Source organism: Lepidothrix coronata, unplaced genomic scaffold (genome assembly GCF_001604755.1).
Source record: "Lepidothrix coronata isolate B3197 unplaced genomic scaffold, Lepidothrix_coronata-1.0 Scaffold26, whole genome shotgun sequence".
NCBI lineage: Eukaryota > Metazoa > Chordata > Aves > Passeriformes > Pipridae > Lepidothrix > Lepidothrix coronata.
In genome coordinates this window covers 6,937,898-6,962,726 of record NW_016690206.1, presented here as the reverse complement: position 1 = coordinate 6,962,726, position 24,829 = coordinate 6,937,898, and the positions used below count along the sequence as shown (strand labels likewise).

The following is a 24,829-nucleotide window of genomic DNA, read 5'->3' as shown; positions in this document are numbered from 1 at the left end:
CTAAGGAAGAAAGAGGGAACTCATGTAGGGAAGGTGCACAGAGGCATGTAGGGAATTATGCCTCCCAAACTTGGTGTGTCTCTTCAAAACCAGGATGTTACACAAAAAGCTGATGTGAATTTGGCATACGGATCTTCTTAAACTGTAAAAACAACCATGGACCCCAACTCCCCAGCATCTCAAAGGCTACCTTGAATGGCCAGGGTGGGAAGATGTGGGTCACAGCAGATGCCATGGGTCATGGCCCATCCCAAAGAGCAGAAGGAAGGATGGCAGGAGGCCCCTGTACCCCTGCCCAGTAAGGGATGCCTCATGAGAAGCAATGTGGGTTTTTGTTCTTCAGATTACTCAGCTGCATGGCGGGAGAGCAGACTCAGCTGCATGGTGGGAGAGCAGTGAAATCTTTCACACAATCCTTGTAGCCGATCAGCAGAGAAGCAAAAGTCAGCTGCATGTCCTAAAATGATGCCTGTGGTGTAAAACACATCAGGATGGTAGTGACTAATACTTTGGAGACAGACATGAAGAGGGAACCAGTCTCAAACTGGTGGCTAAAATTTGGCCTATTTGGCTTCTTCTCTGTTGTCCCAATTATTTCATTAGGAAGTTTTGAACCAAGAAACACTGTGGGATGCAAAAATCTGCTTCAAATGTTCATTCTTAGAATGGTAATTGAGTTTTAAATATTTATGGCAGAACCTGGAGTTGTACTAGTGAATGCATTATAGACTCTCCCCAGTGGTAAGCCTGGCTTGCTGGAGTCCTTGCTCTGCAAATAGCCCCACTACAGTGAAGAGAGGGGAAAGGAGGAGGAGGAGACCAAGTAGGCTTCTGCAAAAATGATTTATTTAGCTGATTTTAGAGGTCTTACTCCTGCACAGGCATCTCTTTCAGTGTGGAGCTACGGGAACTGGGGAGGAGAGGGCTGTTCTAACCAAACCTGGAACCTGGATAACCTAAAGGTCTGCATTCATACCACTTGCAACTGTTAGCCATAAAACACTATTAGCCCTGCAAAAAGATGAGTCAATGAGGAGTGAAAGACTCTTGGCTACTCTTGCTGCTTGCCATTACTGATTCCATGTGAAACACTAGGAGGTAACATATGCATTTTCTTCTTTTACTGCTGATGGAAATAAGATTGTTTTCCCTGCAGGCAGTGCAGAAACGAATCCATGATCCTGTGCTCTGTAATAGGCATAGGCCGTGGTGCAATGGATAAAAGGGAGGCCTTATTCCTTAGCCCAGCCCTGGTCTGCTGTGGGAAGACAACATGCCACATGTACGTATTCTCTTACTTTAATGTGCACTAGTAATACAGCTCTAAGCCCCTAACTGAGATTGATGGTCTTCAAGGCTCAAGGCACCAGTCACTTGAGCCCGAGAACCTGTTTTGCAGGGGGGTCTTCAGCAGCCCTTGCGTACCTCACAGGGGCAGCTCTGCTGGGTGTGCTGGAACAGCAGCCCCTCGGGGATTGCGCTCAGGTGCACCAAGGCGCCCCTCACCTTGGGCCAGGTGGCAGAACAAGCTGCAGCTTAAACCCGCAGAGCCCTTTGCCAGCGCTGAGGAACTGTCCGAGTACCGCATCACCCCTCTCGCCGCTGGCCGGGCCAGGCCGTACCGTGCAGGGCACGGGGTGTCCGCGGCTGCCGCTGCCCTCACCGCTGCGCGGCCGCCCCTCCCCGCCCGGGCGGCCGCCGGGGGGTCCCGGTCCCGCTCCCCCTCGCCCGCCGCGAGTGGCCGGCGCGGCCCGGGCCGGGGCGGGGTGGGGCGCACCAGGGACCGGGCGGCTTCGGCGCTCCCGTCGCCTCGGCCCCGCCTCGCTCGGCCCCGCACCCCGGCGGGGCGGGGGGGGCGGGGGGGCGGCGCCGGCTGCCGGGGCGAAGGCGCCGGCTGCGGCGGCGGGCGCGGGGCTGCCACCCCGCGGGCAGGCACGGCGGCGGCGGATGGCGGCAAGGTCAGTGGGCGCCCGCTTCCCGCCGGCGGGGCTCCCTTCCTCCCCGGCTGTCCCCCCGGAGCGGCGGGCGATGCTCGTGTGCGGTGGATCCAGCGCCTCCCCCTCCTCCTCTTCCCGGCGGGGAGCGGGGCCGCCCCGGGCGCGGATGCCCCCCGCCACGCCTCCCTCCTTTCCTTCCCTCCCGCCCGGGCGAGGGGGAGACGCGGGTTTCGTAAGCGCCTGTCCTGGCCGGCCCCGGCGCGCTCGGCTGACTGCGGGCAGAGCGGGGCTGCGCGGCTGCCGCTCCCGCGGGCGGTGCCGGGGCGATGCGCGGTGCAGGTGAGCGGCCGAACAGCGCCCGGGGCCGCCCGCTGCCCGCCGCGCCCCGGGAGGCTGCCGGGGCACCCGGCGGGCACTTCGGAACCCGGCGGGGTCGCGCCTGCATCGCGCCAGGGCTGTTCCGAGCTGAGGAGGGTTATCCGTGTGCTTCGCGAGCAAGTAAATCCAGATAACTTAGAGAAGGGGTTTGGTGGGGTCCTTTGTTCCTGCGGGAGGTTTGGTGGTGGTTTAGTGTTGTTTGTTGTTTTTCTTTTGTTGGTGTTTTTCTTTTTTTTTTTTTTTTTTTTTTTTCCGTTCCCTTCCTCATGCCGGCAGTTAGCAGAGAAGATATGCGGTAACTCGAGTGCTGTCATTAAGTGCCAGACATCTCGCCGGGCTTTTAGGAAACGGCTTTAATTATTTTTTTAAGCCAACGTGGAGGAGAGGCGTGAAGCCCCCTGCCCAGGTAGGATCCCTGCTCTGCAGAGTGGCAGCGTTCAGAGTTCCTTACGGCGTTAGATGCTGTCTCCTGGCCGAGGTCGAGCTGCCAAAAATGTGATTTACGGACCCTGCCGACATCCATCACCCGAGCGCTTTGTTCCGACACGCCGGACGGCGGAGGGACTTCTCCGGGAGCAGCTCTGCCTCTCCTGAAACGTGGATACGCTTAGGATGTGTGCAGCAGGCTGCTAGCCAGGGAGGCATTAAGGGTGTGTGTTTGTGTAATAGGTGTCTAGAAAAAAAAAAGCAAACAGGGTTTTGATAAGGTCCCATTAATTGAACTGTAAACATAGTAATTCTTCTGTTCTTGTTTCCCTACTGAAACTCTTCATCACCGATATGGCCCATGGTTTTTGTTTTCTTTGTCTTTTTTTTTTTTTTTAGTAGTACGTTTCAGAGAGCTTTTGATACAGATATGCTTAAGATTTTGGGTCTGATTGAAGCTGTTGGAACGTTTTTGTAACCTTCCAACTTATGATATATATGAAGGTCCTGTTTTTAGCCTTTCTGTACCCAGGCTGGGGTTACAGGCCTTTTTGAAATGTCCACCGAGTCTGCACTAATGTAGAGCCTATGGGATTATAATAACAGTAATTTAGGAAAAAAACCCTTCTGCTGAAAACACTATTGTTGGCTATGTAATAGTGTGTGACTGGATTTCAGCTTATTGATTGTGTGAAAGGTGAAACATAAAAGTAGCTCTGGCCGAGGTGCACACAGCTGGGACAGCCTTGTGCTGTTGCTGGCTGTGGCACTGGCAGCACTGGTGTGCCTGTGATGGTTGGGATGGAGCTCTGTGGAAAATTCCCGCCCTGCACACGCTTTTGTTGGCAGTGTAGTTAAAAAGCCCAAACCTCTGGTTCAAAGCTGTGAAGGTCTGTTAGAGGGTTTGGATAGCTGGTCAGGGATGTGGAGACAAATGGAAATGATGTGTTTTCTGCTGCTTGTCTGGGGGGAGCAAAGTTGTTTGGACCACACCTGCTGCAAGTTTTATATGGATATTGAGAAGTCTTGGGAGTACTGGACAGTGCTGTGGAACATCCAGATCAGAAATGCCAGAGAGACAATAAATGTTGCTTTGACTCTAATACAGTATGTTTAAATTATATGTTCAAATGCAATAACTTAGAATGAGCATCTCATCCAAAGATTTGCTGTGGCTTAGCAGAGTGCCTAGGGAACGGGCAGGTAGATGCTTCTGGGAGCTGGTCACCCTTCCCCAGATGAATGGCCTTCAACTATGCCACAATCCATGGATATGTTTTTGTCATACCTGTTCCTGGCTACAGTTCAGGGTTCTCACCTTGACCCCTCGATGAACTGGATCAGAAACTCCGTCAGCCACAGTCTGACAGAGGCTTCAGCATAGTTTTAACTTCAGTCATGTGAGTTGTTCTAATGAAATTAAAGAGGGATACTAACAAGCAGGCTTGCATGCAAAGGGTTTAAGCTCCGGGCTGCCTCTCACAAGCCTTCCAGGGTGTGAACTACACATATTTTTACTCGCATAGGGCTGAGAACAAATGCCATATCATGTTTGGGTTCCATGCAGAAGAGCTGACCACACTTGGGACCAGCACTGGCAGAGTAGGAACAGTGGTGCCTCTCTGCTGGAGTTTTATGGAGGATTAGTTTGCACTTGGGACCTGAAGTCTTGCTAGAAACTAATGAAGCTTATGCTCCTAAGTGCTCAAGCCATCCTTTTGAGCAGAATTTAGTTTTCTAAGTCAGTGAAATCAGTTGATGGTGCCTAGAGGATATGGGTCGAGAGGTATGCATGGATCTAGATGATGACCTGATCAGTTGATCATTACCAAAGACCCTGTGATTTGTGGTTTTGACCACAAGCTATTGACTTTGGGACCTGGCCTAAGGCTCCAGCCCTTTTAAGAGGAGTTCTTACAATGCCCTTTGTATACCTGTGTTTATTTGTCAGCCAGTTCTGCAGCCCTTCTGTACATCAAGATATTCAGGCAAGAAATTTCACTGACTTGAGCGTGGTTATTCAGCTGAGTAAATGGTGTGCAATCTGAGTTCAAAGCAGTAGATTTTGGGCATGAGTGCTCTCTTTTTGTGGAGCATGTGGGAAACTAGTTTCCAGAGCCTGGGATCTTGGCATGCCTTAAGTTCTCTCCTGTTCTTACACTTTGCCTCTATCCGGTGGGTGGGTGGGCTGGAAGTGAGATAGGAGGCTGGGCTATCCTCCCCTTTACAGAAAGCAGCTCTTCCAGAGAAATTCCACAGCTGTTTCTGAGTCTGTCCGGAGTTGCCTGCCTGCTTTGTTGATGCTGTTTTCTGCTGCTGTACTGTGCTCTGCGATGGGAGCAGAGGAGTCCTTGGAACTGATGTAGCTCTGTAGCATGATCCGTGAAACCGAGGGGGGTGAGGGGAAACCCTTCCAGCTCTCATCAGTGCAGCATCTCCCTATGTCCTGGGCTGACAAGGGCTCAGCATTTGTTGATACGATTGCAGCAGAGCTGCCCCCTGCCTCAAAGGCACCTTTGGTGGCCAAGCACCAGAAGCATGGGCTTAGGGATGCTGGGGATGGTAAGCAGAAGGATGCTGAAGTCTCTGGGATAAGTTCATTTCCAGGGCTGGTGCTTGTGAAGGAGAGAGGAGCCCCAGCTGCTTTCATAGTTAGAACTGAGTAATAGCCCTTTAGCCTGACAAGGCATTTCACCCCTTTCAGATGCAAATCCCCTTGCCCTGTCTGTCTTCCTGCTGCAGAAATTGCTCCTCTGGAGTAACCCTCAGATGTAAATGAGTTTGCAATTTGCCCCTTCCCACTCCAGATGCAAAACAGCCGGGCAGTTACAGAGCTGAACTGCAGTGTGTACTGTGCAGCTTCCAGGCTCTATTGAGCAAGGCATTGTTTTCTGGACCGTAGCAGAACATGGAAACACCACTAATCAAACACACCACAGTTTTCATCTGGTTTTATTTTATTTCATTTTAACTTCGTTTCCCCAGGAAATGAGCGCTTTTGTCTCCTGTTTGGCCAGTTTCAACCAGATTGCACCAATGGTTGACAGTCTGGAAGATCACTAATTTCCCGCTTGTGTTTGTTAAGATTAGTGGCTGGCTCGGAAATCTTTAAAGCATTGCTCTCTCTGACAAAAACTAGACTGTTTACAGCTATTCTGTGTTGTGCCTGCTAGCAGCTGCCCGGCCAGGCATTGCATGTGTGGAGGTCAAACATACGGCACCTCTGTAGCCCTGGCCAATTTGCAGGGTGTGCTTGGTCTCCAGGGCGTGGGTGGCTATGAGGTAATGTCGGAGGGAGCTGCAGTGGCTGCAGTGGAGGGGCAGGAGGACAGAGGACACAGATCTCCCACAGATGGGTGCCATTTGGTACCCTTCCTTGCAGCCTGGCTACCCTTTAGTTTGTCAAGCTAAAGCCACCTGAGATTTAATGTGGCTTGCAGGCTGACACTCATAGCTTGAAGCCTGCTTTCTTTGACCTCCAGGACACCTTGAGCTGAATGAAGGTGAGCATCAGATCAGATGGGAATGTGCATCCTGGGCAGGACTTATGTGCAAACTTGCACATGTGCAATGGCAGCATGATAATCTGGGTGTTCACCAGCATCATCCTGTTGAATTCAGTGATAATTTGACACTGATAACAGTCAGAGCCATATTTTTTTTCCAAAATAGCTTGAGAGTGAATACAGTCCTTGATTCCTACACAGCCTTCTGCAGGTGTGCACTTGGGTTGATGTGGTACTGTAAGATGTCAGGGATATGCTTCTGTGTTGCTAAGCATCCCAGTATAGATGCAGCTGGTTTGGCTTGGGTGGTCTGCCTCGGAAATCTGGACAACACTGTACTAAGAAAAGCAGACTCACCCTCACCCAGGCTGTGTGCTAGACAGTATAGCTGCATTCAATGTGGTGGGAACAGTACTTCCAGACTTGGACTGAAGGAAGAACAAGCATCGACATTAGAAATAGGTTTCAGAGGTGTCAAGAACATTTGTGGGATGCACATGCAGTTCTTCAGCCAGTGCGTGATTTGATACCCTCTTTGTTGCTGCTGATCTTCAGACAATACATGCCTGTTGTCCTGGGGCATAGAGCGTGGTTCTTCAGAGATCACCAGTGTCACTCTCTAATATCAAAATATTATGTGACACCTTAGAGGGCCAAGGTGAGTCTCAAACACCCTTATGCCACTCCTGTTCAGACAGCCTGGGGTGGAGGTAAAAGCAGATGTGTCTGTCAAGGTGAGATGAAGGGAGGAACTGTGTAGCTGGGCCCATCATGGGTTATGGAGGATGTGGAGCACCAAGTCATGCCAACCGGGCAAAAGGAGATGTTATTCCCTTTCCGCACACGCAAACTCTGCCTGTGAATCTCTGGCATCTAAATGCACTATTAGAGAAGTATCACTCAGTGAAGGAGAATATCTCTTGCTTCCCTTCCTTTCTTATCCTTGGGCACCAACTCAGATCACTGGCATCTTGGCATGGTAGATGGCTGTGGTGAGAATGGACTCTTGGGCTTGGACAAGACATCCTGTGCAGGTCCCTCCTCTGGTGCCAGACACCCAAACTTCTGTGTCAGAAATCCTGAAGCAGGCAGTTGTGGGGTAAAATGTTGCTGCGGTACCATCTCTGCCTGTTGTTAAATGTATTGGGCTAAGTATATATATTTAGTGATGGTGCAGTGCCTTGTCTGTTAGCTTTTAAACTGAGCTGAGCAGGTTGCATGCAGGAGGGAAGGATTGCAATGCTTTCATCACCACAATGGACTTTTCCATGGTGGAACTTTTCCAAAAGATGTGCACTGGAAAGGGCTGGTATGGCCCAAGTTCCTGGGACACTGCAGGCTCTGACTGACTGCACTTCAGGGACTTGATAGCTCCAGGTTTTGCAGGCTCTTCTTTCTGAGGATGGGAAAAGATGGAAGTGAAACTTGCTTTGGTAGGAACAAAAAAGCGTGCAAAGATCGTGGTAGTAGCTGCCAGCACCTGTTAGACAAGGTAAAAATACTGTTTAGAAGAAATGCTGGGTGTATGTTTGCAAGTGGGGGCATACAAAGGCAAATAAGATCTTTTAAAAAGCATGAAGCATGCATAGGGAGCGTGCTGTCAGACACACTGCCTCTTGCCAGCTAATACCATCTGCAAATAAAACAAGTTAGGTTGTTGCTATTGTAGCTGCTTACTTTCATGAAACAGGGTGACCCAGACTTGTCTGATGCTGAGAAATATGTTGGCAATTTTCCTGAAGTCCAAGGTGTGCAGAGTAATTTACTTAAAAGACCCAATATAACAATTATCATCCAGGATGAACACATACAACTGTAATGTTTGCTTGCAGTTGTATTTTATATGACACTCTCCCTGAAGTTGCTTGCTGACTGCATTCACCAACAAACACAGCCTGAAGATGATGGGCTTCTTTCTGACCTGACGTTAGCAGCAGTAATTACACTTAAATAAGTTTTAATGTGGCAGTAGGAGGGATTCAGTGGCTTGGGCAGAAGGCTGTTAGTGGGGTCATTTGGGATCCAGGCCTTGGGAGCTTTCCTTCTAACCTTGGGCAAAGCACATCAGCTGCTTAGTACGTCTGTTCTTAAAATCTGATTTGTGACAATTCATTTCAGAGTTGTTGATTGATGTTGGTCTTGGTTTCCTCCTCTGAAACAACCCCAAAATCCCGAATGTTCGTGCATGGAATCGAAGTTTGAATATAAAGCCTCACTGTCTTCTTCCTGCTCTTTACCTCAGATAAAGGTGGAAGAAAGAGAGTTTTGTGCACGGCCATCTACTGGAGGCATCAATCATGTTGGGAGTGGAGGCTGCCAGTTTTTCCACACGTTATTAATGATGAAAAGATATAAACATATGAATGCATAATTGTGTTAGATTTAGATTGCTTACAAAATAATGACATCAGGAGAACAATGGGGTTACAAAATCTGGCGGACAAAGCACTGAACTGCCAGGACTAACATTGCAGAACTCCCCTTTGCATCTGCATTATGATACAATCTTTAATTCTGTAATTGCATCATTTTTTCCCTTTCACAGTGTCCCTCTTTCACTGGATAGGTAATTGCTGCCTAATTCATTTTCTCTTCCCCACATTTACTTTCTGCATGTGTCTCCACATCTATTTATTTTACACCCCACCCAGACCTTGAACTGAACAGTACTGCTTATTTCTTCCTGGGGGGCTTTTTCAGGTGGGGAAGTTCTTATTCTTGCAGCATCTCAGGTACTGTTTTCATTTTCATAGCTGAGGAATGGAGTCAAAGAGCAAATAAACCCTAAGTGATTGAAACACCTGCAATTTTGGCTGCCTCAAAGAGATACTTGGGGATGATTTTTGTTTTCCATTTGTCCCAGAGTACCTGGGATGACGTAGCAGTTCATCTGCTGGAAGCACAAGGACTCAGCTGTTAGTGTCGGCACTCTTGTAGATTAGCCCTAAATGCCTTGGTTTTGCTGACGGTGGGCACTGCCCCATTAGGGGTCACTTGAAGAAGAAGACTTGTTTCAGAGACTTGCTGAGCATCTTAAAAAGACTATGGAGCCAAGAAGGAGCCTGCAAGTGGTACGTCCAACTTCCTCAAGCAAGGTGGTTGTCTCTTTTTCTTCCTGCATTGCCTTGTTCACTAATCTTCCTGACCTCCACTGGGTGAGGCAGTGTTTGAGACAGCTGTTGCTTTTATCATACAACCTTATCTTTTTTCTCAAAGCAGTTGATTTCCAGGGCTCAAATGGTTTGTGATAATTGAATTGGAGATAGTCAGTGCAGATGTATACAGGAGCTTGATGAAGGCTGTGTGTGTAGTCTTCATATGATATGTCTTAATATTGAAATGATCAAGTTTGCAGTCTTTGTATTAAAAATTAACATAGCTAGGTTTAAATGTAATTTTATAACTGTACAAAGGGAAAAGGGAGAGATACATAAAAATTAGGCCTTGTCACATTAATCTGCAGTGGCGTGAGTAATCCCAAGGGCACAGACCTTTGGGCTGATTTCTGACCCATGAGATAAGGGAGTGCTGAAGAGCACTGTTTGGGTATAGATGGTGGTTGTTGATAGAGTGAGGCGATGTGCTCAGGGGGTCATCTGCTGCTGTGCTGGGGGGTTTTGCAGCCCAGAGCCAGGTTACCCTGAGATCCCATTTAAAGATGAGGTAGGCAGAACACTGGTGCTTCCCAAGTTCTCTTTGACTTGCCTGTGCTGTCCTGCTCTTCACTCTGTTGCAGTCCAGTTTCTCATCTCCTTAAACTCACCCTCCACAGTCCCGCCTCCTTCCCCTTTCTTCCTGTGCTTCCCTAACAGATGCCATCTGCTTCTCCCCGTGTTTTTGGGTACCATCACTGTAGCCTGTTACTTCCGATGCCACCTATCATTTTCCAGAGGTCCCAGGTCTAGATAACCTGGTGGGATTGTATACAATCTTGATTCCAGTTTAAATCTGTAATACTTGCTTGTTCAAACTGTAGGTGAAGGCCAGTCCAATACCTTTGATTGAAGCATTTTAGAGGATTCATCTTACTTCTAGACCAGAGCAATTACTGTGAGCATCCTCTGAGATCAAGCAATGGGTTAATGGGTGCTTTAGGCCAACTCTATATAAATAATATACATCTGAAGAAAATTCTGTGTTCTGCCCTGTTTCTCACTGTTTTGTTGTATGCGGTCTTGCTTGATCTCACCTACCTTCTGTGGAGTTGAACATGATAGTGAAATTACATCAGTTCATAGTGAGGAACGCTGGTTGCTTGTGCTTTTTTGGTTCTCTGGAACTGAATAGCAACATGATGGTGCAAGAAAGAGTGTGTGGGTTCTAGAGACTGGGCTTCCAGCTGAAATGCAAGTTGGTGCAGCTTGGCCACTTTCCAGAGAAGTGATGTCTGTAGTCTCAGGAAGTCATTAGATGTCTGCATGTCTGTCTTCTGACCAATTTAGAGTGAGTTTCTTCCTACAGCTTTATTCAGAGGATGGGGAATGGTTAATAAAAAACTCACGCAGCAGCAAGAGGGGACAAAGTAGACATTTTTGGTTTTGTTCAAATGAACATAACAATTGTCTTTCTTTATGTACTTTGGGCTTTTTTGTTTCATCAAACTAGATGAGGAAAAGTGGATATACCAGCAAAGAAAATATGTTTGCCAACAAAATCTGGCCTTGGAACAGACCAGACTGGCCTGAAGTGAAACAGTTGGGACGACAATGATTTAAAAGTCAGACTTGTGTTCTTGGGAGTTTCTGATATAAATCATGACCATGATTGCTATAAACCATGTCAAACTAGATTCATAAAATAATGTCAGTGTCTTAAAACATTTCAGATGACTCAACAGATTGTACATCCTTACAAAAATAATTAATAAGCCAGATGCTAAAAACTGGCACCAACTAGTTTTTCTCCTTGCATTGGCACTGTGTGTAAGTCCAAGAGGTAGGATTTGATTACTGAACTTCAAGTATTTGAAAAGGAGAGTATTAAAAGGACCATGGGACTGGTCTTCAGCTCTTGTCCGAAGGTACTTGGGGATCCAAGGACTTTGTCTAGTCTGTGGAATGTTACTGGGAGAAATGACTTGTATTAATGGAGAGATCTACACATCTTACAGAGGAGGGAATAAGGTTTAGTTGGGAGAATAAAACCCAAAAACAAAACCAGAAAAGATTGCACGTCCATCCTAGCCATCTCCAGCCTGGAAGGGGTTGGTAAGCCTGCATGCCTGGGATTTGATCTGAGCTTGGATAGGCTTCAGTTAATCCCTGACACAACCTTGTTGTCTCTATTTTGTGTGTGTGGTTTTCTTTTGAAGTAAGTATGTTTAGAAAGATCTTCAGGCACCAAAAGTTGCCATAGCTTCTCTGGGAAAGAAGTGGCTCCTCTGTGGGGTGGCCCCCATGTTAGGTGTGCTCCACTGGCCTCTCTTGACCCCTGGTTTGCCTCCTCCCTCTCCTCTTCCTCACAGCATCTGTGGTCAGACTCTGAGAGGCAGGGACAGGGCTTGCAAACAGCTGGCTCAGCAGAGGAGGGGGAGAGCCAGCTGATGCCACTATTAATATTCTTTCAAAATTGATGGATGAGACGATTATAAAATTGCAGAGGGAACTGAAACTTAACGGATCCGTGTTTTAATTGTATTGTGGATGTTTTTCAGCAGCCGGCTTCTGAGATGCAGGACAGATCGAGCATTTTTGTGAGGATGTTGATGCAGGCTGCAAAATGTATTGTTTTTAAAGAAAGAAAAAGAAAAAGATTGGGCCAGTCTGTTTTCCACACTCTGGTGCTCTCAGTCTTCTTCAGTTGTACTGTGTAATAGCATGCAATGTCTAGACAGTAAATCAGATCTGAAATACTGTCCTGATGCATCTAGAGAAGAAAGTCTCCTGCAAGCACCTGTGGTGTCAAGGTGCCCAAGCCTGTGAGGGGTACCTAGGTTCTAGTTTTGTAATTTCCCCTGTATGCCCTTCATCCCCATGGAAAGGAATGAGGATGCTGAAGCCATCTGGCTTGTGGTGACCGGCAGCGTGGGTCCATGTTTCCTCCATGCTGGCATGTCAGCCTTCTGGCACTGACACCTTCCTGTCCATAACACGAGGAAGATCTTTTTCGGCTGATGAAGCCCTCCTGCTCAGTCTGCAAGTAGCAGTTGCATGCTGCATGAGGTTTTCTTCTAGGCAGGTGTTTTGTTTGAGTATGCTTCATCCACGATTGGATGAAAACATTCTCTAAGTTTCGTTTCAACTCAGGCTTTAACAAAATCAGTCTTCTTTGTAGTGTTGTTCCTAGCTTTTCTTTCCTCTGGGACTGAGAACTTCTCTCCACAGGCTCCTTAACTCAAACGTAACCTGTCATAATTCTGCATGTTTTGAAAAAGTACACATATAGGTGGTTTAGTAAAGAGAACAAAGTATCAGTCTTTTCTCTTACCTCCTCCTGCTTTCTCCCAAGTCAAAAGCTGAGAACAGGACACCTTTCAGGAGTGGGCTCTTTAATTTAAAGTCCCAGTCGTAAAGTTCTAGCATCTTCATCAGACAGGCCTTCTGTTCCCATCAGCTGCAGGGGAAGTTGCTTAAAAGAAGGCGTCCTCCGGGGCTTGGAGTGGTGCTGTTTTAAAAGTGAATAGTTTGGGGTGGAGATGGTCTTCTGCCTCAGTGCTTTAGCATGCCTATTTTCTCCACCTCTCTCATACCTCTGTAAGGATTTCTGGGGTCCAATCTGGCTGTGAGGAGCTCCCCCGTTTTCCCCTACTTAAGCTCCCTGGGGCACCAGCTGCAATTCCAGTGGTGAGGTTTAGAAATGGGTTCCTCTTGCTTCATTTCCTGCTCTGGAGTTGGTTGGTATTTTAATGGCTGTAAGCTAACATTAGGAGGGATAGCACACCAGGGAGCTGGACTGCTTCAAGAGGAAAAGTTTCTTCTTGCAGGCAGTAAAACAGGCTTGTGAGATGTGGTTGAGATCCCTGTGAGTTACAGAGGTGCCTTGGCTGAGTAGGCAGTGAGTGGGGAAGATGAGAGTGGATCACAACAGCTTTCTTACATCCTAAAGGACACAAAATCTTTGCACTGTTTACTCTGAAAATATTCTCTCTCCCTTTCCAGAAGTGCACTGTTTACACGCAGGCAAACGCTGAGATTTTACAAGTGTACGTGCTTGCGCTTTTTGTGCTTTGGACACAGCTGGCAATGCTGATAGGAGGGCTTCTATTGTACAGACGCTTGCTGCTTAGAAAGTAGAAATTTGCTGAGAGTGGCACTGGGAGCCCAGCAATTCTCCCTTCAGTGAGGCTGGGAACTGCCGGCAGCGGCTGAGCTGTGCTCGGCAATGTGTGTGTGCGTGCTCGCAGCAGGACCAGGGGTGCTGAGGTGCTGGTGCTGTTACTTAGAATATTTCAATTCTTTAAGCTTTTTTTTCCCTTAGCAATACTTTCCAAATATAATTATTTAAAAGAAAACCTGAATTATGCTATTTTGCAGATGATTGGAAGCCTGTTTTCTTCCTTTTGCCATGGTAGATCTGTTAACATCAGTGACTGTAGCTGCAACTTGCTTGTCCAGGTGTAGCTTGTCTTTGCTTTTATGGGATCAAGGCTGTTATGGTATTTTTTGACCTGATTCTCACAGGATTTCCTTTTGTTTGCTGTACTGTTCTGTATGCCAGTTTCCCTGTAAATGTTATGAGAACTGGCAGTATGGGCCTGATGCCAAGGGTAAGGGGCTAATAAAAATACATTTATTTTTATTTTGGAAGCTCTTGCAATTCACACTTCGCTGGCAGGGCAGGTATGGTGTTTCACAGAAGAATTCCTTTCTCATAATTTTGATTTCAAAGTGCTCTAACAGGGTCCATCTGCAGCCCTAGGCATGGCAAATGACACACCAAGGCCAGGATTCATTCAACAGCAGGAGATGGGGACACAGCAAATGTGAGTGTGAGGTCTGTCCAGCATAGCAGCACCGCTGTGGTATCCCTGGAGCAGGGTGTGATGGCCCTGGTGGGGGCTAAAACAAGGTCCTGTTTCTATTTTCTGAGTGCCAAGCCAGTGCTGTAGCCATTCTGCTGTATTGCTTACTCAGTATTTTGTTCTAGGGAGCCTGAAGGTATGTTGCTGTAGCCGAACAATGCCTCCTTCGTGAGATCTGAGATGCCTGCTCTTGCAATATCTGGCTGTGTCATGTGTGCTGAGCTGGGGACAGAAGTGCTTGTGAGCCCTTACAGTAGCTGAGGGAGCTCTGGCTCCCGATCCATGACTGTGCTCAGCAGGCTCCTGCCACGGAGTGTGAGGTACATAGCGCTGCCACAACAAGGGTCTTTCAGCGGGACTTGGCAACTTTTGCACCCAGGACTGTGCAGTCTGAGGGCACAGAGTTTAAGCTGGAGAGATACTTGATGAGAGGTCAAGATGGTTATTTGCATTACTGATGAGATGATTAGTAGGTGGTGTTCGTGGCTCTCATTAGAGACCTGTGGAAGATTGGTATTAAACAGAAAAGATCTCTGTGTCTGTGTGTAATTTATGAGGCCTTCTGCTCAGACCTCCATTCATACGCTCAAATGTTCCACACTGGCAGTGGGGAAGAGAAACTGGAAGATGCTAATTATGTCCTGTGCTGTCAAATAGAAATAAAGGTGGCCGTGGCATGTGTTCTGCAGAGGCTTAGATGCTTCTCCATGTTGTGGATCAGCAGTGTACTGCAGGGCCAGTGTATGAAGAGTGCAGGGGAATCTGATTTTCATATCCTCTGTTTAGAACTGAAGATTGGCTTTCTTTTTATAGAAATATCTGTATTTTTATAGGTGAAATCAAAGGGCCAGGCTCTTTGGTCCAAAACTGTTTGTTCTTGGTATTTGTCACGTGTATAGCTGACTGAATTAATCAAATGGAAAATGCTTTTTCCCAAACCAGAAAAATTCCACAAAAAGAAATGTATTCCACCTATTTTTTTACTTTAAAAGCAAAATACAAAAAGATCCCTCTTCTCTCCTTCTCTCACCCTCTTTCTTCTATGTTTCTCTTAGTGGCAAAATGAGAAAAGTCAAAGCCTGAAGAAAAAGGTTTGGGTGGGCATTCACACATGTATGTATGCAGGAAAAAATCAAAATATATGGATGTTTCTGACTTACCACGGATAAGCTAGTGAAAATCAGTGATTTATGTAAATGTACTTCTATGACAAAGAAGCATTTAACAACTTCCAAGTTATTCCACTTTGTATTCTGTTGGTAGATAAACATAGGCTTAATTCTCCACTTACTTGCCCTTTCATATCCTTTTCTGACTTACAGAACAGTTGCATTCATTTAAAACTAGTCTAGGGTATTGAATAGCCATGTCTGGTTAATTTTCTTTTAGCTCATTAGCTTTTTATTTTTTTTTTTAATGTGGCCACGACAGGTGGTGGCAACTCCTAGCTCTGTAGTGTGCAATGCTCTTCTTTGAGTGTCCTGACCTGCCTGCTGCTTAGCTGTCCCTTAGCTGGATCACAGCTCGGGAAGCCTCCCTTCTCCATTTTGTTGATGACACACGTGTCTGAGCAAAAGCCAGTAATGGCTTTCAGAGGGTCTGAAGTCACGGGTGTGATATGATGCATACTTTTGAGATGTATCAGCTTCCCCCTTGTGTAAATCAAATCAAACAGGGTAAGGTGCAGATCCTGTTTTGTTTCAGCATGGCTTGCTTATTCAGTGGAAAGGATGCGTGCAGTCATCTAGATGGATGAAACCATCTTTGAGCGTTTCGGTAATATCACACATGACAGAAATTCTGAGCTTCCCTGTGTGAAATACGTCTCTTCCAAGAGAGGAGAATCCTTGACAGTACTTTCAAAACCTATTAGGAAATTGTGGGTTAAATAATTACTCTATTTCCACATTAACGTTTTCGTTGCTTGCCACTTTTCCAATTGTGGCAAGATTTGCAGGTAAGAAGCTGAAAAAGGAAAGTAATATAAGGGAGCAGTTGGTTTGTTTGGGGTTTTGTTTGTTTTACTTCTTTAGTGTGTCTTGTCTGCATCTGACTCCTGGCAGGGTTTTGTGACCTTCAGTGGATCTCAACAGTGTTTTCCATTCAGAGTCCCCCAGGCAGACAGAAACCTATACGGCAGAGCACTGAAAACTCTGAACTGCCCAAAAGGAACGGCATCTTGCACCAGCTCTTCCTCTTTCCTCCTGTGTTGGTGAACACTGAGGGGCATTGTTTAAACCAGGTGAGCTTTACTGCAAAAGGAAAAAAGAAAACAATATGAAACCTTAAATGTTTGGAGATAATTATGAAGAGGACTGATCACTCCTGTAGCTCCTCAGGACAATCCCGCATTTATTGCTGACCTTATTTCAAGACATTTTTAAAGTTTTTGGAGTTCAGCTTCATCTGAAAACAGAACAGTGGTTTGGTTGTAGTACACCTAGGAAGTGGGGGTTAATCTTGTGTGTTAGGATACATGTGTTTAGACTCTCTTCAGCTTGAATATTCTTGGAATATTCTCAAAGTGAAAACTGGGAGTCACCTAGGCATTAGCTGAAGAAGAAAAGGTCTTAGGCCACAGAAGTCATAAACAAAAGAAATGCAAGTTGCAGTTCTTTAGTGCTGCATAAAAGGAAACTACTAAATATGTTCCTTTGGTAAGCAAACCAGTTTGTGAACTGTATTGTATTATTTTTTTTGGTAAATGTTCCCATTTCATCAGCTCCTGTTCTAAGATAGGTTTCTGGCACCTTACCTTCTGCAGCCAAAACTGTGGAGATTAGCTCAGTTGGTTAGAGCCTGGTGCTAATAACACCAAGGTTGTGGGTTCAATCCCCATATGGGCCATTCACTTAAGAGTTGGACTCTGATCCTTGTGGGTCCCTTCCAACTCAGAATATTCTGTGATTCTGTGAAAAATGTAGAAGAAAGAGGTTTATCAGTACAGCAGTTTCAGCGGATTGCGTGGAATCTCAAACTGGTTATTAGGTCTTTGAATTATTGGGTGATGTATTTGGTAGCTGGTATTCTGTATCAGAAGTACATAATGTAAATAAATTTGATTAGAATAGTGCTTGTACACTTTCTGTCAGTCTTTTGACTATATTTTTCTAGTTGTGTAAAGCACAAAACTTCGGGTATTGGCAAAATCTCTTCCTGTGAATGCTTTTCCTGTAATAAGCTGGTGCAAAGTAGTTCTGTCCTGTCAAAGGGAATGACTAGTAGGTGTGCTGCACCTCCCAAAACCATACAGGTCTCTGTGCCATTTTAAAGGATGCATGCTGATGATGTAGTTGTTCCTTCATCACAGTTCAAGGTTCCCTCTTTCACTGTGCCTTGGCTGCAACTAAAAGGCCCGCTTACGGATCTTACACTGGTAGAGGAAGGTAAATGTAACATCCACCTGCCCTTGCTTCTTAAGAAAGGGTACTTAGCATCTGGGAGGCACAAATACCATATTGCAACCCTTGCTCTCCCCAGGAAACCTGAAGCAAATCAGAAAAAGCTAGAGAAATGGGGTCTTGTAATCCACACAGCGTCTGCCTCCTCGGTCTTAGCGCAGTGGCTTTTTGAAAGCAATGAAAATAGATGGCCATATGCCCAGTGCAAGAACTTATTCACTCCACTGTATTTATTTTTATAGTGAAATTGCATTTTCATATCTCCGTGAGAGAGACTGTAGCGGGATACAAATGCAGTGAAGCATTTCTTTCTGTGGACATAGCGACTTGGGCACAGATGTGATGAAACTTGCTACTCTCTTCATGAAAACACATTGAGCTGGGAATACTGCTGTTTTGCATCCTCTCTAAGGAAATTTGGCAATGCAGTTGTGGTGGATGGAGATGGTATTTCTTTACGCTCCAGATCGACATTGCTATACAAGAAAAGGTGGTTGAACAGGCATAGCTTCAGTGAAGTGTGTCCATGATTTCAGTGAAACATGGGATTCAGAACCACCTAGAAAATAAGAGTATTATTCAATGGAAATTTAGTTTTACTTTTCAGTGACTCAGGAATGCTAACACTAAAGATTTGAGTCACGTTTCTTAAAGATGTTTTAACATGACTTTCAAAGTTATAGGTACATTTCACTGCATTGAAATTAATATGCATGTAAAAGCCTAAGAGTACAAAGTCTGTGCTTGTGAATTGGGCAGTTAGTGGCTTGACCCCACCTGCATTTTGTGTTTGCATGCAAAATAATTTGTATTAGCAGTAGAGCATTCCATGTGCATATATAGTGTGTTACATCTAGTCTGCACACAACCAAAGTAGGTCTGAGAAATCTAGGAGGCCATGTAGGTAAGCCTGGCTACTTGCTAGAGCTCACTAGATTGTGTCTTGTCTTAAAAACAGAAGAGGGAAAAACAAGGCAGAGGTGAGATAGTGGGAGTTATGTGGTTGTTGTAGTTAGGATCCGGTCTGCTTCAAGTAATGCAGCGTGCTGTTGATGTTACACAGGGCTCTGTTTCAACTGATCTCCAAAATGACTCAGTGTAAGAACTGAGGTCATGTGGATTATTTTTAAAAGACCTGTTGGACTAATTAGGCTATGTTATGTGGCATAGTGTTAGTTAAGCATGCCCAGAGTTACTGATAAGAATTGAGCCTTTAATCTTCTGCTGGAAGCAACTTCCCTTCAAGATTCAGAGATGTACAGCAGTTGTAACATATAAAACCCAAAGCATTATAGAAATTAAGGGAGAAGGAAAGAAGCTACGTAAAGTAGAAGGGGAATTAATTATATGACAAGGGATACACTGAACAAGCAGATGGCTCAGTGTCGCAGGGAACAGATAGGTTGCATGAGTGTTTAGAGACTACTTTGACTGTCTGATCATGTGCTTATAATATATATATATATCTAAAAATTTGTGGCTGCTGTGATTATAATATATAATGTATATTGTATATATTGTATATATATATAATAATATATTGTGTATATATATATACATATATATGTATATATATATATATAATGTATAATGCCTTACTATGTAGTTGTTTGAACAAGGCAACAGAGAAAGTAAGACTTCAGACTCTTGCTTCTTTTGTTGGTTACAAACATTGAGTTCCTCTTTCACCACCTCCAGACTCCAAATGTTGCTTGTATGTTATCTGTATTCTCCCTTGCTTCCTGCTTGCTCTCTGTCCCTACCCACCTCTGGCCCCTGCCCTGGCCTCCAGCTCCTGTAGGGAGTCCAGTATCTTTTCTCCTGTTCCTTTCTCCATCCTCTTCATACCCTCTGTTAATCTTCAGTAACACAGATGTAAACTAGGCAGATTTTTAGTTCCCCATTAATTTTTGTAGCATATGTATTTTTGAATTTTTTTTAAATTTAAGAAAGGTGTTTGTCCAGTGTTTGTTTCCAGATAGTGTAAATGATGGGTGAAGACCTTAGAAAAAGAATATTTCTACAAAGAAACTCTTAGCATAAACCTTGCCAAATTTTATGTGGCTGAAAAAAGTTGTCTCTTGACCCATAATTCCAGAGAGGTAATTTTATTGAGGTTTAGACTCAGGTTTTATATTGTAGGAGGTCTGTGTCCACTAAGGAAAGCCATCATCTCTTACATACTGTTGACTGTCCAGAGGCAAATTTCAAGTCTGGAAGTGTGTGTCCATGTGCTAGTGGGAGGGCTCTGTCAAAATTGGGTCTTTGTACTGCCAGACCAGGGGGCAATGTGATCAGATGAGCCAGGACATGCAGTGGAATGATTCCAGCAGTTTTTGACAGTTGCAGGAAGACAGAGGACTATCTGACTTCACAAAGCCTGCTGGGTAAACATGTTGAGCCAGCAAAAGGCTTTGAAGAAATGCTGTTTTGTGCCTGTGGTATGTATAGATGGGTGTTGGATGCTTAAAGACCATCTTTGCTTTTGTGTGACATGTCGGCCCTGTGCTGGCATAGGTTACAGGGTGGCATTGGATGTCCCAGCACGATGTTCAGCGTGGTGTTCTTCCTCTAGTTCAAGATTTTTGATTGGATTTTGATGCAGAAGAAATAACCCCTGCTGTCAGTGAACCACGAGGGGGTACAATGTTGTATACAACATGTCCCAAGAACGTGGTATTCCGGGTTAGCACTGGTGGCCAGTGTTGGGTCCAGAGCAGTTCTTTCCTTTTCAGCAGTGCCTGGTGTTGGCACAGTGTAGGCTAAACTTATGCTGCCTGAATACCATCTTAACTAACTTCCTGTTCTTTGGTACTATTCAGTCTTCCCAGCATAGACAAACATCACTGCATTTATCCTCTTCAAGGGCTGTTTTTACTCGCTGCTTTTTTTCTTTCTTCACCCTTCCCCCCCACCCAGTGACACCTTCAGTAATGTTTCATTGCCATGCAAAAGGAGGAAAGCACATTGTCAGCAGCCTACTTCAGACAGAGAAATTTATATCTGTGAGAAGCATTATGTACAGAACAGCAATTACTCAGATCATCAATATTTATATAGCAGATAATAGTTGTCATGGACAAGATGAATATTGTCACAAGAGCAATAGCTGAGGGAGGGGGATGCAAAATATAATTGTTAGATTTCTTTAAATGGGATAATTATTTAACTTTCAAGTGATTGGTGAATACAGCTTAGAGTCTGAATTAAATATCCAGTGGGAGTTCATCAGCTTGTAGTAAGTAAAGGAAATGCCCGCTACTGTCTAAGCTCATGTCACATGGTGAAAGCTGCCTGGGATGTTGTCCTTTGGATATGGCTTTAGCTGAAGGCAATGATGGGGCCCTCCGAGAATGAGGAATCATATAAAATAACAAAAAAGTAATCAAGCAGCTTGTTTGGAAAATTAATTTTTGTTATGTCTGCCATGGACAGACACTTGTGGTTGAGATGGAGACATGGTTGCATATTCCTTGATTTTAAAAGCATACTCCGGTGTTTGGTGAAACATGGCCATCCTTAGGGCAGATTTTTTACCACAGCTTTCCAGCATCCTGCCTGCCAGTTGATGTGCCTCTGGCTGCCTTGGCGCTGCCTGACTGGACAGGCAGCCCAGTGAGTCCCTGTCTGGCCTCCTGGCCAGAGGGACAGCCTAGGTCGTGGCTTCCTGTTTGCACAGGAGATGTAGCTTCTGATTTCTCCAAAGAGAATGCCTCCCCTCACCCGCCCTTTTTAACCTTTTGTATGGCAGCGTGATAATTTGGAGAGCTTTCATTCACTAGCAAGAATGCTAACCTGTTCTGTTTTTGAGACATATTAAATCAAAAACTAACTTCATGTGGGCTGTTTGCTACAGGCAGTTTATTTACCGACTTTTTTCTTCTGCTTGTGAAATGCCTCTGAATAACTCTATTTTTTGTTTACACTCACTGACCCTTCAGATGTGACTTCAGATGCGTATTTGAAACCCTGTAACCCCCTGACTTCTCTCAATGAGGAGGAACAGCGGATGGGAGCACTTTGTTCAGTGTTTAACTCAGTTGGGTTGGCTGTCATTTGTAACGTCAGTCACCAGTCACGAGGTTTTCCAAACACTAAAGCAACACAGGAACATTTTCAGCAGAGTAGATCCACAAAAGACCTTAACTACTATGGTATCAAGCCTCTGGGCACTGTATGCTATGGGATGCAGGTAACAAAGCTTCTTTTGCAATTCTAAGAGAAAAGTTGGCCCAGGAAACCTGGCATCCCAAATCAGGAGACACATGAACTGGCTTCAAGGGAGATTCAAGAGGAGGACTTCTAAGCTGGCAGCCCTCTTTCTGTTCCAGGAAAACCTGCTGAACTTCTCCTTTGTATTCCTTTCTGGAGTTAGGTACCTTCTGCTGAGCTGTAAGCAGTGATGGAGCTAGTGTTGCTCTCTCTTGAGTTAGATCTGATACTCAGCCCAAGGGAAGCTAAGACTGAACTCCCACCTTTGTCTAGCAGCATTTGATCTTGGATCTTTTTATCTTCATAGTTAAAACCATTAGACTGCCTGGATTTTAGCCTTTTTCCAAATGAATTTTTAATATAAAATAATTAAACATTCATTGGAGCAGGGACAGGAACCTGCCTTCCCCTCACACTCGCTTTTCCTTTCTGACCTGGATATTGAATTATGCACTTCAAAGTGGAATGGGGTTAGGAGGAGGCATTAGTGGAGCTCTGCTGAACTACTGAAATTCCTGGTACTTGAAACTTTCATCTGGAGAAGGGAAAAGAATATTATAATTTAGTCAGGTTCACCCTTAGTGAAAGAAAGTTTTCTTCTGCCATGAGCATACCGAGGTTCATGTGTGGGTTCACCACGTCTGTCACTTGCATGTGGCTTGGGGAAGCCCTGACCCTGTTTCACACAGATTAATTTGGACAGAAGGCTTGTTTGAAGCTAAATTTGGGCCAGTTTAGATCTTGCTATTGCCAGTAAAACTGAGATGTCCATTAACAGCAGTATTAATAGTTCAGATGCTTGTTCCAGTGCATAACTCTGTTAATAGAGGTGCTTTCTAAATTGCAGACCCAGTATTGCAACTATGTGTGTTTAAACTTCTTCTTAGGTAGTACCCCCTAGTTTTTTTACTGATAGTAGTATAATCTTTGCTCAGAATTTAAGCTTGTGATCAACAGATCAACAGGTTTACTTTCTTAGTTATCTTCTCCAGATCTCTTTGAGGCAGCTGCTGTTGAGACACTGTTGGAGAACTACGTCCAAAAGTGTTAATTTAAGCATTATCTTCCGGCCTGAGGGTCTGCCTTGAGGGAAAGTAAGCACTAGCCAGCTCTTGGAGAGATTGCTGCAATTCTCAAGCCAGCCCTGTGATGGACACATGCTTGCACATTCATTGCTTCTCCAGGTGTATTGCAGCTCAGAATAGCTCTTTTTACTTTTTTTTTTTTGGTGTAAGGAAAAGAAAACAAAGGACCATTGAAGAAAGAAGGTTATCAGCACTACTGATATTCTAGAATATTGAATTGTGTTGAAATAATGAGTTTGTTCATCAGACGAGGGTGTTTGTATCTAATTCTCTGAATATTTTTTTTCATTACAGCAACTTGCACAGGAATGATGATGAAAAGGATTGCTTTCCCCTCATGTTTGATGGGGTACTTGTGTTTTGGCTGTCTTGTCCCATTACTAAGCCCTGACGTATTTATATTCTAATTTCAGGATGAGGTGTTAGCAGCATGAGGAAATGGGGTGTTTGCAGCATCCAGAAGCCACGAGCCCCTCTAATTCCATTTCAATGCAGTGTCAAGCACTGGGGTACCACCATGAAGACTATACATCAAGGTCTTTTTGTCATGCTGGTGGAAACTAGCTAAAACCTTGAGGGGTTTTTATGAATAAGGGTTTAAAGATCCAATCCCGTGTAGTGGATTTCTTTTAAACTGAAAATGGGAAGAATTGCATGGCAAAGGATGGAGTCAGGGATATATTGCTACAGGGCCTCAGGAATGTTCTTGAAGCAGAAAAATCCCTCCTCCTTAGCTTCTGAGTGGTAAATGGGTGAAGCCGTTTATCTCTTCAGTTGGCTTTACAGCTGGTTTGAAGACTTGCCCTACATTGCCTTCTGGAAGAGTTTTTCTGCATCCTAATTTCGTTAAAGTTCATTGGTTTATTTTATGGAGGGAATAAAACCCCCAAACAAATCTCCTTTCACTGAAAAATAGAATTGAAGGGTTAGGTTTTGGAATGCTAGCAACATCTCCCATGGAAACTGTAATTAGCATACTTTATTTTCTCATTTGTCCCTTGGGGCTTGGTTTTATGACTGACTTCCATTTCCTCTTTTCGATGTTTAGTTACCGCTGTGGTTATGGGAGATGCAGACTAACTGGGAAGCCCAGTTCCTGTTGGAGGTTGAGAACACAGGTCATCATGTATGAAAGCACCTCAAGCTGTCATAAGCAGCATTTCACAGTTCTGAAAATGGGTTGCCAAATTTCCAGTATTTAGTAGAAAGGCAACACTTCCCTTAGTATAGGTGACATAGCTGTTAAATTTCATGTAATTCATAAGGCGCTCATTTGAAACACTAAATTTTCACGAAAACTTACTTTTCTCTATTTTAATTCAGCTTCTTGGCTTAATTTGTGAGCACAAAATACCATTTTTAGGGGCTTGTCCCGCAGTAGTAAAGTGTGATTCTAGGATACTGGAGTTCAAAGTATAGCAAGTAGGAGATGTGATTTGATTTATCTGAGGAGACCTCTCATTTGGCATAAATATTTCTGAAGTGTGGAATGGAGATGTACTGGAAACAGGAATAAAATACTCTTCAGACTTCAGATTTTATTTTCTGAAGTAGATTCCCTTCTTAAAATAGAAATCAACAGAAATGGTGGAATTCTGTTAATTGATCAGACTGATATTATAGTCAGTCTGTGCAGTAGGAAATATGTCAGTGTATGAAGTTTAAGGATGCCTAGAAGACAGAAGCTGGTCAGCAATAGCAAATTAGTGAGAACTCAGTGAAGTTGTTTTACTTCTAAATTTGCTTTTAATAAACAGTGAGCTATTTTTACAGGGACTGTTACAACTGCTACTGTTATGGTTGGCTAATTAGCAACATCCTTTGGAAAAAAAACCCCTGACCCTCCTGAAAGTCTTCAAACATACAGAAACGGGTTTTTTAATTCTCTCAATTTCACTGTGTCTTCTACCTTTCATCTTGTGAT

At 44.7% G+C, this 24,829-nt stretch overlaps 1 protein-coding gene across 8 annotated transcripts in view; it reads left to right on the top strand.

Annotated features, from left to right (window-relative positions):
* Positions 1 to 1,920: 1,920 nt before the first annotated feature.
* RNF152 (ring finger protein 152) overlaps positions 1,921 to 24,829 on the top strand; it is a 42,649-nt gene continuing 19,740 nt past the window's right edge. The window contains exons 1-2 of one of the 8 annotated variants that reach the window (XM_017809374.1): positions 2,333 to 2,435; positions 16,271 to 16,449. The gene's annotated coding sequence lies outside the window, so the exon portion shown is untranslated. Of the gene's footprint in view, positions 1,959 to 2,332; positions 2,436 to 2,581; positions 2,966 to 7,150; positions 9,911 to 9,952; positions 16,450 to 19,995; positions 20,050 to 24,829 lie in introns of those variants that run through there. The other 7 variants (XM_017809373.1, XM_017809380.1, XM_017809377.1 and 4 more) reach the window with 7 other exon arrangements.